Source organism: Gopherus flavomarginatus, chromosome 15 (genome assembly GCF_025201925.1).
Source record: "Gopherus flavomarginatus isolate rGopFla2 chromosome 15, rGopFla2.mat.asm, whole genome shotgun sequence".
Lineage (NCBI taxonomy): Eukaryota > Metazoa > Chordata > Testudines > Testudinidae > Gopherus > Gopherus flavomarginatus.
This window is the reverse complement of record NC_066631.1, coordinates 13,842,281-13,852,920: the sequence shown is the minus strand read 5'-3', so window position 1 is coordinate 13,852,920 and position 10,640 is coordinate 13,842,281.

Here is a 10,640-nt window from a genome sequence, read left to right as displayed (position 1 = left end):
ACTAACATTTGCTCTCTCAGTCACATCTTTAATTGTGCAATAAGAAACTTGGCTTTGGGCTGAAGCATTTCCTGTGGATTTATCTACCGTATGTGTTTTAAGGTCGCTAGCATTGTGGTACTTGTGCACCAAATTGTAGCTGTTGGGGTCAGGGATCTTCCCAAACAACCTCACTTTCTCTTACAGTGCATGAAACGAAAAAGCATGGTTAAATGTTCCTGGAAAGCAGGTATCACTGGCCAGATACCAGAACAATGTATCTTTTTATGGCAGATGTAGCAGCTTGTTTGTGTTAGGTGCATTGTGTTCCAGCAGTAAGCAGGATGTTCCCAACAGTGAAAGACTCCAGGATAGCTCCATCATCTGTACAATCAGAAGTCCCATGTACTATACTAACCATTTCAGCAACTGAGTGCAGGACATAGCCAGGGCTTCTCGTTTAGTACATACCTATTACTGTAGCTGTTGGGCATGTCTGTGAGCTCCACCTGTGTTCTCCTCCAGTTTCTATTTATAGCCTGCAAGCCATAATCCATCCAGCTCTTCTCTTCTGCTTTTGCTTATGTAAAAGCTACAGTACTGCTGCTGGCTAGTCACAACGGATCATATGCAATAGAGAGAGAAATCTGTTGCCAAACAGCTTCATTTGTACAATTATTTTAAAACTGTAGAGTTTAAAAAAAAACAGGATTCTTGAATGCAATGAATTTAAATATAAAATCCTGAATGTCTGTTAATATCATGCTGGACATGAATGGAAAGGAAGATTTGTTTTGTAGAAAAGGAAGCTGCATGAAAATTATTTGATATTTTAGTGTCTAAAGTACGTAATATATGAAAGGATAAATCTGAAAATTGTTCAGTATTATTGTTATTGTTGAATTGTCTTTACGCGCGCACACACACACACACACACACACACACACACACACTATTGTTTGCGAAATCTTTGCTAGTAGACAGTGTAAGCGATATTTACATTTATACAATAGTACACAGACACTGGGGCAAAATCATAACCTTTCAAAAGTGCCAGCAGAGCTTTAATTTTATTATTTGTTATTTGTATTGCAGTAATGTCTCTGGGCCCTGGTGTATGGTCAAACTATCATATTAGGCACCACATGGATGTAACATGCAGCATGGACTTGACCTTAGGTTTTAAAATCACACCAGAATCCCCGTCACATAACTAAACTGCATGAAATTCAATGTCTCTACTTCAGAAGGGTGAAGGGCAGAACTGCTGATGGGAATTAAAGCTGTGGTGCTAGGGAATTTAGGTGTTTTAAACCTGAGAGCTGAAAGAACTGACAAACTGAGACACGGAAACCTGGTGCACCACTGAGTTTAACAATCTTTCACTTCAGCATGCAACAGAAAGTGAGATTTTAAAGTGGCTGGTGGTCCATAAAGTGCTGCTAAAGAGATATCCGGGATCATGGGAGAGGAAGAGGCTGTAGGGTGGAGGCTCCAAAATGTCCAATAACCTTACAACAGTTCGGCAAAATGATTTTAAATAGATGTGTTAAAAAAAGTAAAGAAAAATTAGAGTTTCTAACTATTGTCCCTCCTGATTTCTTATATCCACAGGTCTGACTATGTAGTTGAAAGAGTATTTGGCACATGGAAGCAGAATAGCTGTATAGTAATACACAAACATACCGATCTACATTATATATGTCAGGGGTTCTCAAACAGGGGGTCAGGACCCCTCAAGGGGTCATGCGGTTATTATGTGGGGGGTCACGAGCTGTCAGGCTCCACTCCAAGCCTCGCTTTGCCTCCAACATTTATAATGGTGTTAAATATATTTTTTAAAAGTGTGTTTAATTTATAAGGGGGGGTCGCACACAGAGGCTTGCTGTGTGAAAGGGGTCACCAGTACAAAACTTTGAGAATCACTGATATATGTACACAAACACATCACAGACAAGTGCGATTTCATGATTTCAGCTACAGAAGGTGCAAATTAACATGGCACACGTTAAATGGATTAAAAACTGGCTAACTGACAGCTCTCAAAATGTAACCCTGAATGGAGAATTGTCATCCAGTGGGGTCCCATAGGGATTGGTTGCTTGGTAAACTGGACACAAGCAAACAATGTGTTTTAATATGGCTAAATATAAATGTATACATCTAGGAACAAAGACCACAGGCCATACTTACAGGATGGGGGCCCCTGTCTTGGGAAGCGGTGACTCTGAAAAAGATTTGGGTGTTGTGGTGGACAATCAGCTGAACATAAGCTCCAGTGTGACACTGTGGCTAATGCTCTCCTATGATGCATAAACAGGGGAATCTCAAATATGAGTAGAGAGGTTATTTTACCTGTGAATTTGGCACTGGTGTGACCGCTCCTAGACTACTGTGTCCAGTTCTGAGGATGTTGATAAATTGGAGAGAAGAGCCATAAGAATGATGAAAGGATTCGAAAACCTGCCTTATAGTAAGACTCAAGGAGCTCAGTCTATTTAGTCAAAGAGAAGGAAAAGGGATGACTTGATTACAGTCTGTAAGTACCTACATGGAGAATAAATATTTAATAATGGGCTCTTCAATCTAGCAGAAAAACGTACATGATCCAAAGCCTGGAAGTTGGACTAGACAAATTCGGACTGGAAATAAGGTATCAGTTTTTAACAGTGAGAGTAATTAACCACTGGAACAATTTACCAAGGGTCACAGTCAATTCTCCATCACACTGGCAATTTTTAAATCAAGACTGGATGTTTTTCTAAAAGATCTGCTTTAGGAATTATTTTGGGGAAGTTCTACGCTCTTGTGTTATACAGGAGGTCAGACCAGATGATCACAATGCTCCCTTCTGGCTTTAGAATCTTTGAATCATATTCACTGACCAAAAATACACTTTGACATATCTTATCGCTGCTTAACTGCACATTTACAACCTGTTGGTTACAACACTGAATTAGGACTACTTACAGGACATGCCTAACATTACTAGAAGATTAAGCCTTCCATGGAGCATTTGCAAAAGACTTCAGATTGGGAATGATCATATATTCATTTAATTTCCTGTATGTAAGTGCCATCTCTGTTAGTGCACATGGTGCTGAAAACAAACACATCTAACTTCAAAGCATTTTTTGAATTTCCCTAGAAAGCAGTTGCCTTTAGAGCAATCAAGCAGAGGCAGACACAAATTGTTAAATGGTTACGTTTTACTCAGAGCATTTAACAGGCTGATTAACTAACTGTTAATCAATTAAAAGAACTCCATAAACTGTAAAAATGTAAGTTACATATGTAGATCAATATTAACACACTATACGCCCATTGCCCAAGCCTTTGGACACACATACATCTTAAAAAACTTAAATATCAAAGATTCATAACTTGATTTAGAGCCTACAAATAAATGGCAGCAACAATCATTCCAAATCAATTTCCAGCAACCACAGTAGAGAGCAGCAGTTACAAATACTATCACTAACTGGCTCTCCTTTAGACATGATTCCCATCACATCTACACACACCTCTGACAAATACTAAATGGATCAGTTGAGCTTCTACCGCAGTGGTTCTCAGCCAGGGGTACATGTACCCGTGGGGGTACGCAGAGGTTTTCCAGGGGTACTCAGCTTATCTAGATATTTGCCTAATTTTACAACAGTCTACAAAAAAAGCACCAGTGAAGTCAGTACAAACTAAAATTTCATACAGACAATGACTTGTTTATACTGTTCTCTACACTATATCAGTGTTTCTCGATCTGGGGCTGGTGACTCCTGGGGAGAATGTCATGGGAAGAGTTGTGGGGGGGTCAGAAGTGCAGGGCTGGCGTTAAGGGATGGCAAGCAGGGGTCTCCGTGAAGTTAAGATACAAGCTGAAGCCCAAGCCATATTGCCTGGAGCTCAAGCCAAAGTCTAAGCCTTGCCCAGAGCTGAAATCAGACTCCTGAAAGGGGTAGAGTACTATGGAAAGGCTGACAGTCACTGTTCTATCACATCCTGAAAAACAAAATCTGGCTCTGGTGAACCAAGTGCAGCAGCTTCACCTCTGAAAACACACTGCCAACAGAAATACTGAGTTCAAATCTTGGGTCTCCTAACACGAGCAATTTACCTAATTTGAATGGTTACTTAAGGAGAGATCCTGTCTTGAATTACAGACAAAAATAAAGATATCCTGTTTCATCACCCTCTAGCATATGGAGTGTCCCTACATGCTTAACTGTTGAACTTTTCTTTCAGACAGAGAACTTTAGCCTTAAGCTAGTGGCTAGCTCTTTAAAAGGCTGTGTGTGCATATGCCTAGGTCATTTCTCGTATCTGAATCAGGACTTCATCCTAACAGCTAGTTACACAGATCACAAAGAAGCCCTTGAGAACCGATCCAGGGCAGGCGAGAATACGGCTTACCAAAAAGTGTTTTGAAACCGTCATGATGGGCTAATTTGCATTTAGATCCCCATAATGCTCACATTTCTTAGGTACCTTACAGGAATTTTATGTGCTGCCCATTTCCGTATGACAGCTGGAAAAAATAAAAAATGTAAATTTAAAACACTCAAATTATTCAAACAATATTACTAATAAAATATGTAAAATATTAATAATGGTTGCACTTAGGTTTTTCCCTAGTTACAGGCATGTCCTCTTGTGAATTTTTAAGATGCTCTAGTTGCTCATGTTTACTTCATCATCTTCTCCCTCCTCAGAAAAAGACACACTTGTAGCCCTGAGTTCTTCAGAGTGCAACTGTCAGCATATACGACATTGTTTTCAAAGCTGAGGAATATTTTCCCATCTCTAGCATCCATTGCATGCAGCCTACCAGTATTTTTAGCTATGGAAACCTTGATTACATTTTGGCCTGAGGGAATGGTCAAATATTATTTATTTAGAAGATGTTGCTTGACTACTCAAGCCAATAAAATCTCAGCCAGAACAAAAGTCTTGTGAAATTAGCTATCAGACTCTCGGCCAGTCCATTCTAGTTTACACCAGTCCCTTGATACTGGCTTTCATCAGTGCCCTTTACCCAGCTCCTCCAGCTGCATATCATTTGTCAGCTTTCTTTATACATCTTCTTCCCAAACAACCTGGAATGAAAGCAGACAGATCATGACCCATCAAAGTTATGGGCAGTTTCATCAGTAACCACCATGATAATGACAAATTGCATAACAAGAACTCCATGAAAAGGCAAAAAGGGTGTGTGTGAACAAGACAGTGAGAGAGAGCGAAGGCACTCATACATTGAAAAATGATCTAAACTCCCTCTCTATATAAAGTGTGATTGTTCCCTCAGAACCTAAAGGAACCATCAAGAGAGACCTGATCTGCAAGCTGAGATGGCCACCAAGCTGGTGTACATTTCTCTTTTTTCTCCAAACAGTATTTATGCACTACTTTTTCCCTTCCTTTTGCTGTTCTAAAGCCTTGTTGCATAAACTCAGTAAATCAATCCAGTTCTTATCTGAAATCAAATATGGTTTAAAATAGTAGAATAGGAGGTCATATCTGAGAGATCAAATATCTCAGTGTTTGGTTTAGCAGATAATTTAAAAAAAGAAATAGTGAAAAATGGATTTGAGACCTCTGTCATTTAAAGCAATGAGATGTGGCAGATGAACACAAACTGGAAGAGTTCAGAGAAGGGCAACAAAATAGAGCCAGAGGGATTGACTTAGATTAAAAGAGCTAAGAGAGTTTGGATGAGTGATGGCAGAGGTAGAGGCACATGACAACTATTTGTAATTACCTGAAAGATGTAAACATGAAAAGACAGAAAGGAATTGTTTTTGTTTAGAGCAGTATAAGAGGGTAAAACTAGAAATAATAGCATAAAAATAGAAAAAAAAAGATATTTATGATCAATATCAAGAAGAAAGTGAGATCTGTATGACTGGAACAGTCACCCAAGAAAGGTGGTGGAAGCCCTTCCTCCTGCAGGTGTTTTAAAACAGACTGGCAAAGTACGAGAAATTATGCTATAGGCAGGATATTAATACACATATAATTAAAATAGGCCTTTTTGAGTTTCCTGCTGATGGTGGGTCTTGTGCTGAAGAGTTACATTGTTTGTGTAACACCAGTCATATGAGGAGAAGCCTGGTGTCAAAGACCGTAAGCCAAATTCCATCCTGCTGCTGCAACAACCAGGAGTGTGTCATGGTTTAAGATATGAACAAAGTGTGAAATTTATTGCTACTGTGACAACTCTGAAGTTAGCGTTATTACACCAAGGGGGAATTTGGCCCACCATGTCTTCAAGCAGCAATGTTCCTCTGATTATAAACCCGCTGTGATAGACCCAGGCCAGTTGGGTACAACAAAGTAATGGAAGGCAGATATACTGGCTACTGGATTAGAAGTTTTCTATTCCCTGACTGACCAGAGCAGGGGCTGCTCCAGACTAATAAGAACACCTGACTCCAATTAACCTGCAAAGAGTAAGGTCAGTCCATTAAGGTAATGTGAACACCTGACTCTAATTAAGGCCCTTTTGATACTATAAAAGGCCCCACTCCTGTCAGGCTGGGGAGACCCAGGAAGCCAGAGGAGAGGAAGTGTGGCTGAAGGGCTGGTTAATGAAGACACCCTCAAGCCATCGGTAAGGGATCCCTAAGGTAAGGGTGAAGAAGGGAGAAGCAGGAGAGCTGTGGGGAAGTGGCCCAGGGAAATGTAGCAACTCTGGCAGTGAAAGGTCAGCTGCCACTAGGGTCCCTGGGCTGAAACCCGGAGTAGAGGGCAGGCCCGGGTTCCCCCCAACCTGCCACTACAGAAACACCTCCTGGGAAGGGAAGACAGGCCCCTGTCAGGACAGCAGGCTAAACTGTTCTGTGATAAGCCCTAGGGACAACAGAGACTGTGGGAGTTCTCACACCAACCTCCTTGCTGGCTTATGATGTAAAGGGCTCAGTAGACTGTAACCCTGGCCCTAGAGAGAGAAGGGCTACGTGGAGGGTCACAGTGAGCCACTGAGGCTAGCATATACTGCCTAGAAGTGCAGGACCCACGGGGACAAGGTCGGAGCTCTGCCACACCGTTTATAAAGGTTTTACAGTCCTTGCTCAATATTGCCATCAGCAAACATTTGTCCTGTGGGATAAAAATGCTGCATCACGTCATCACATCATGACACAGCATTGTAAGGATAGACAGTAATCAACACAGGCAGAAGGTGGCGATGTTTCCCTCACAAAAGTATATCTGGGATATTTTTAGACATCCTGCACGATAGAATTCTAGGACATGGCAGTAACCCATCAAAATCAGGAATGCCCTTCAAAACCTGGAAATCTAGCTCCCTCTCGCTGACATTTTCCCACTCATTCAGGTTGCTGAGCGTAATATTCAGTTATATAATACAACAATAAGTGGGTGGGATAACTGGAGGAGAAGGGAGAAGCCATGCCTTACGCATACGTATGGTACCCAGCAGCTTGGGTACTGTAACACTAACATCTCTAGTGACCTCTTGATAACACAGTCTCTGAAGCCAAGGACTAAAGCATTGAAACATGACACTGGGCAGTGAAAGACAAGGGCCGACTTGTCTCTCGTTTTCACAGAGATACACCCATTTTTTCCTTTCTGCCCTGCCTTTAGAGCTCAGGGTCCCTTGCCCTGTACTGTACCTTTACTCCCACATCTCAAGCAGAAGCAGTTGGCTTCCTGTGGGTTTTCTCCTGCTGATGTTCTGTGTGCAGGGGTTACTACTATAGAAATAGAATGATTATTTTGAATGTGATTCAGCAGTTACACCTACCCTATTTTCTGCTTCTTTCGGACAGTTGAACAGCTGGAAGGGCTTACCCCTGGCTCTTGACTTGGGCATCGGTGGGTCTTTCCAGTTTGGTTTAGAAATTTCTATCATCAACTCTCCTTCTGAAATAAGTGAAGGCTATCAGGGAAACAGAGACATAATTACTGAGAAAAATCAGATATGCAACAACAGGCTCCAGTTTTTACTTCAAATTATTTCCCCACATTCATTCCTTTCTCCTGGCCTCCCTCAGAAAGCATTTAGCTTCTGTTTCCAATATTTGTCACTTCACACTCCCGGTTTTGATGGTAACCATCAGAGTTTAGTACCATTGTGATATCACAGAGTTGGGAAATGGAGAAGGGTTATGGAGAATTTATAGCACTCAATGCTTTGCTATTATTCAGCCCTAGAACAATCCCTCTCGCTTGCTCTGTGAAGTCCCTTAAACCCAATTCCTTGGCTTCACATTCAAAATTTGAGCAGCTGTCCACAGGTCCAAAAAGGTCAAGGCTGGGCTGTGGTACTGGAATCAAGGTCTGCAGCAGGTATTGACAGTTGGAAAAGGAAAAACTTGGGGCTAAGACTCAGATTGGGGAGGTGAAAATTTAAAAAGTTGGCAACATTTGAATTCATGTGGTCCTGCAGCTGATGACATTAGTGATATTATTTATTACTTTTATTTCAGTAGCAATTAGGGGCCGCAATCAAGAATCAGGATCCAATTATTCTATTTGCTGTATAGCTAAATAACAATCAGGTCCATCCTTGCCCTACGGAGCACAGAGTCCACAGAGTGAAATCCTGGCCCCATTGACATCAATGAGAGTTTTACTATTGGTTTCAGCGTGGCCAGGAAATGTTGACCAAGTTAACCTGTTTTTGTTTTTCTTTCCAAGCACATCAAAAGCTTCATTAGTGAGATTTGGTGAAGAGATATGGGTCCTCCCTCAGTTAGGAGGCCACCACATTGCTGTGGTCCTTCATCGTGTCCATTTACAGCACTGGGGGGCTGCTGGGGTCCATGTGTTCTGGATATTTGTCTGTTAGATTTGGAAGTCAGGAACACCTTTGCACTAGTCTTCTTCTGTTTACTTCAATGCCCACTAACTCAAGGGACTCATGTCTTAAAGAAAACAGATTGACTGCTGACCTCATTGTCCTGTATGGGGATTCACTACTATGCGATTCTTCAGATGAAAGGCCAATAGGAGTGAAGAAACAGACTGTGACAGAAAGCCAATAAGTTAAAAAAAATACCCCCATCCCTTAGGGATTTTAAGGGAATTAGCTGAGTTGAGCCAATACTTCAAGGAAAACCACTTGGGGAAAGTTTCACCTTCAACTATAATTTACAGAAGCTCATCCTCCAATCTGAACATAGAGTCTTGTTTCAACAGGAGCACACACATGCAGTGCTATAGCCACCAAAAACTCCAGATAGCTTTTCACTCTGTAAAAGACAGTTGTCTCTTTCCCATCCCTCCTTACCTCAAGGAGCACCTGACTATGGTATCATTACAGTGAAATACAGCTCACAATCTTTAGCCATTTTACATGTTATGCAACTATTATCGATCAGTGATGACACACACAGTATTTAGATCTGTTTGCTATCCATTTCAGGAAGAAAGTTATGCTATATAACAACATCCCTGCTCTCTGTGGTGCAGTTCTGATAGGATTCAGCAAGATGTTTGGATCACGTGAGATGATCCTTCTTGGAAGATTCTTCTATGGAGTCAGTGCAGGTAAATTTGCACACCTATTGGACTATATAAATAATATTGGGTGGGAAGGGGAGGCTTAGGAGCCAGTACAGCCACCTGACACCACTGAAGGATTCCTCCATGCAGCAGCAAAGTGGTCCTACCATGGCTGAGAATCTGTGCCTGCAACTTTTTAAAGATCTCTGTAAAGTATCACACAGAATTATGTTGTCACGTACATTTTAATAATTAAATTCATAATGTACCACCTTTCCTTTCCCTTCTCTGTACACTCTTCTCTTTACACCGGAGTCTATATAACAAGTGCAGCAAAGCAGTGAAAATGTCAAAACGTGCACAGTGTATTTAGAAACATGCTGACAGAACAGAAAACTAACCCCTATGTTTCTGTTGCTGCTGCCTGTGACAGGCACTGCTTTCTGTATTACAGGTTCTTTAAAAAGTGTTACTGAAGATGAAAAATAACTACATTATCAAATCAATGGAATACAAATATACTTGCATAAAAGGCTTTGAGGTCAGGTCTGAGCAAGATACAAAGCCCGTTGCATTCTGGGTATCTGTTGAAATCTGTGATTTAAAATGGAATGAAGCATTAGCAGCCTCCTGTAGAAAATATGACATGAAAAGGCCATCTGGGTGAGAAATAAATGTCCCAAAGGAACACACTTACTAAAATATTTACCAAAACCTGAAGCTATTGTCAGACATCTACAAACTGAGGCTTAGCATTGCTCCTAAATATCTTATAGCATAATCCTCGTATCTCTTCCCATCACTACCCCCTACATTACCCTACTATAAAACAAACACACCAAAGCCAGGTCCCTCTATTTCAAATGTACCAGCAAATCACAAGGATCACTAGAAGCTGCCTGGGGTGATTTCCGTAACAGCATCCACTGCCGGAGCTATTGGAACATTTGTAGGATATTCAGCACTGGACTCGGATAATGTGACATGAGGCTTAATTTCATTTTTTTCTCCTATTAAAATATAGGAACATGTTAACACAAGCCGCCTGTAAAAGGCAATTTAGCAACTGCTTTTAGTATCCCAGGCAGCTAGACTGTGGCAGGCTGAATCAGCTTAGCCCAAATTCCTCAGCCTCAGCTGACATGGAAACAGAAATAGGATACTTTACATTCCTCAAGGAGTTTGTATCAATA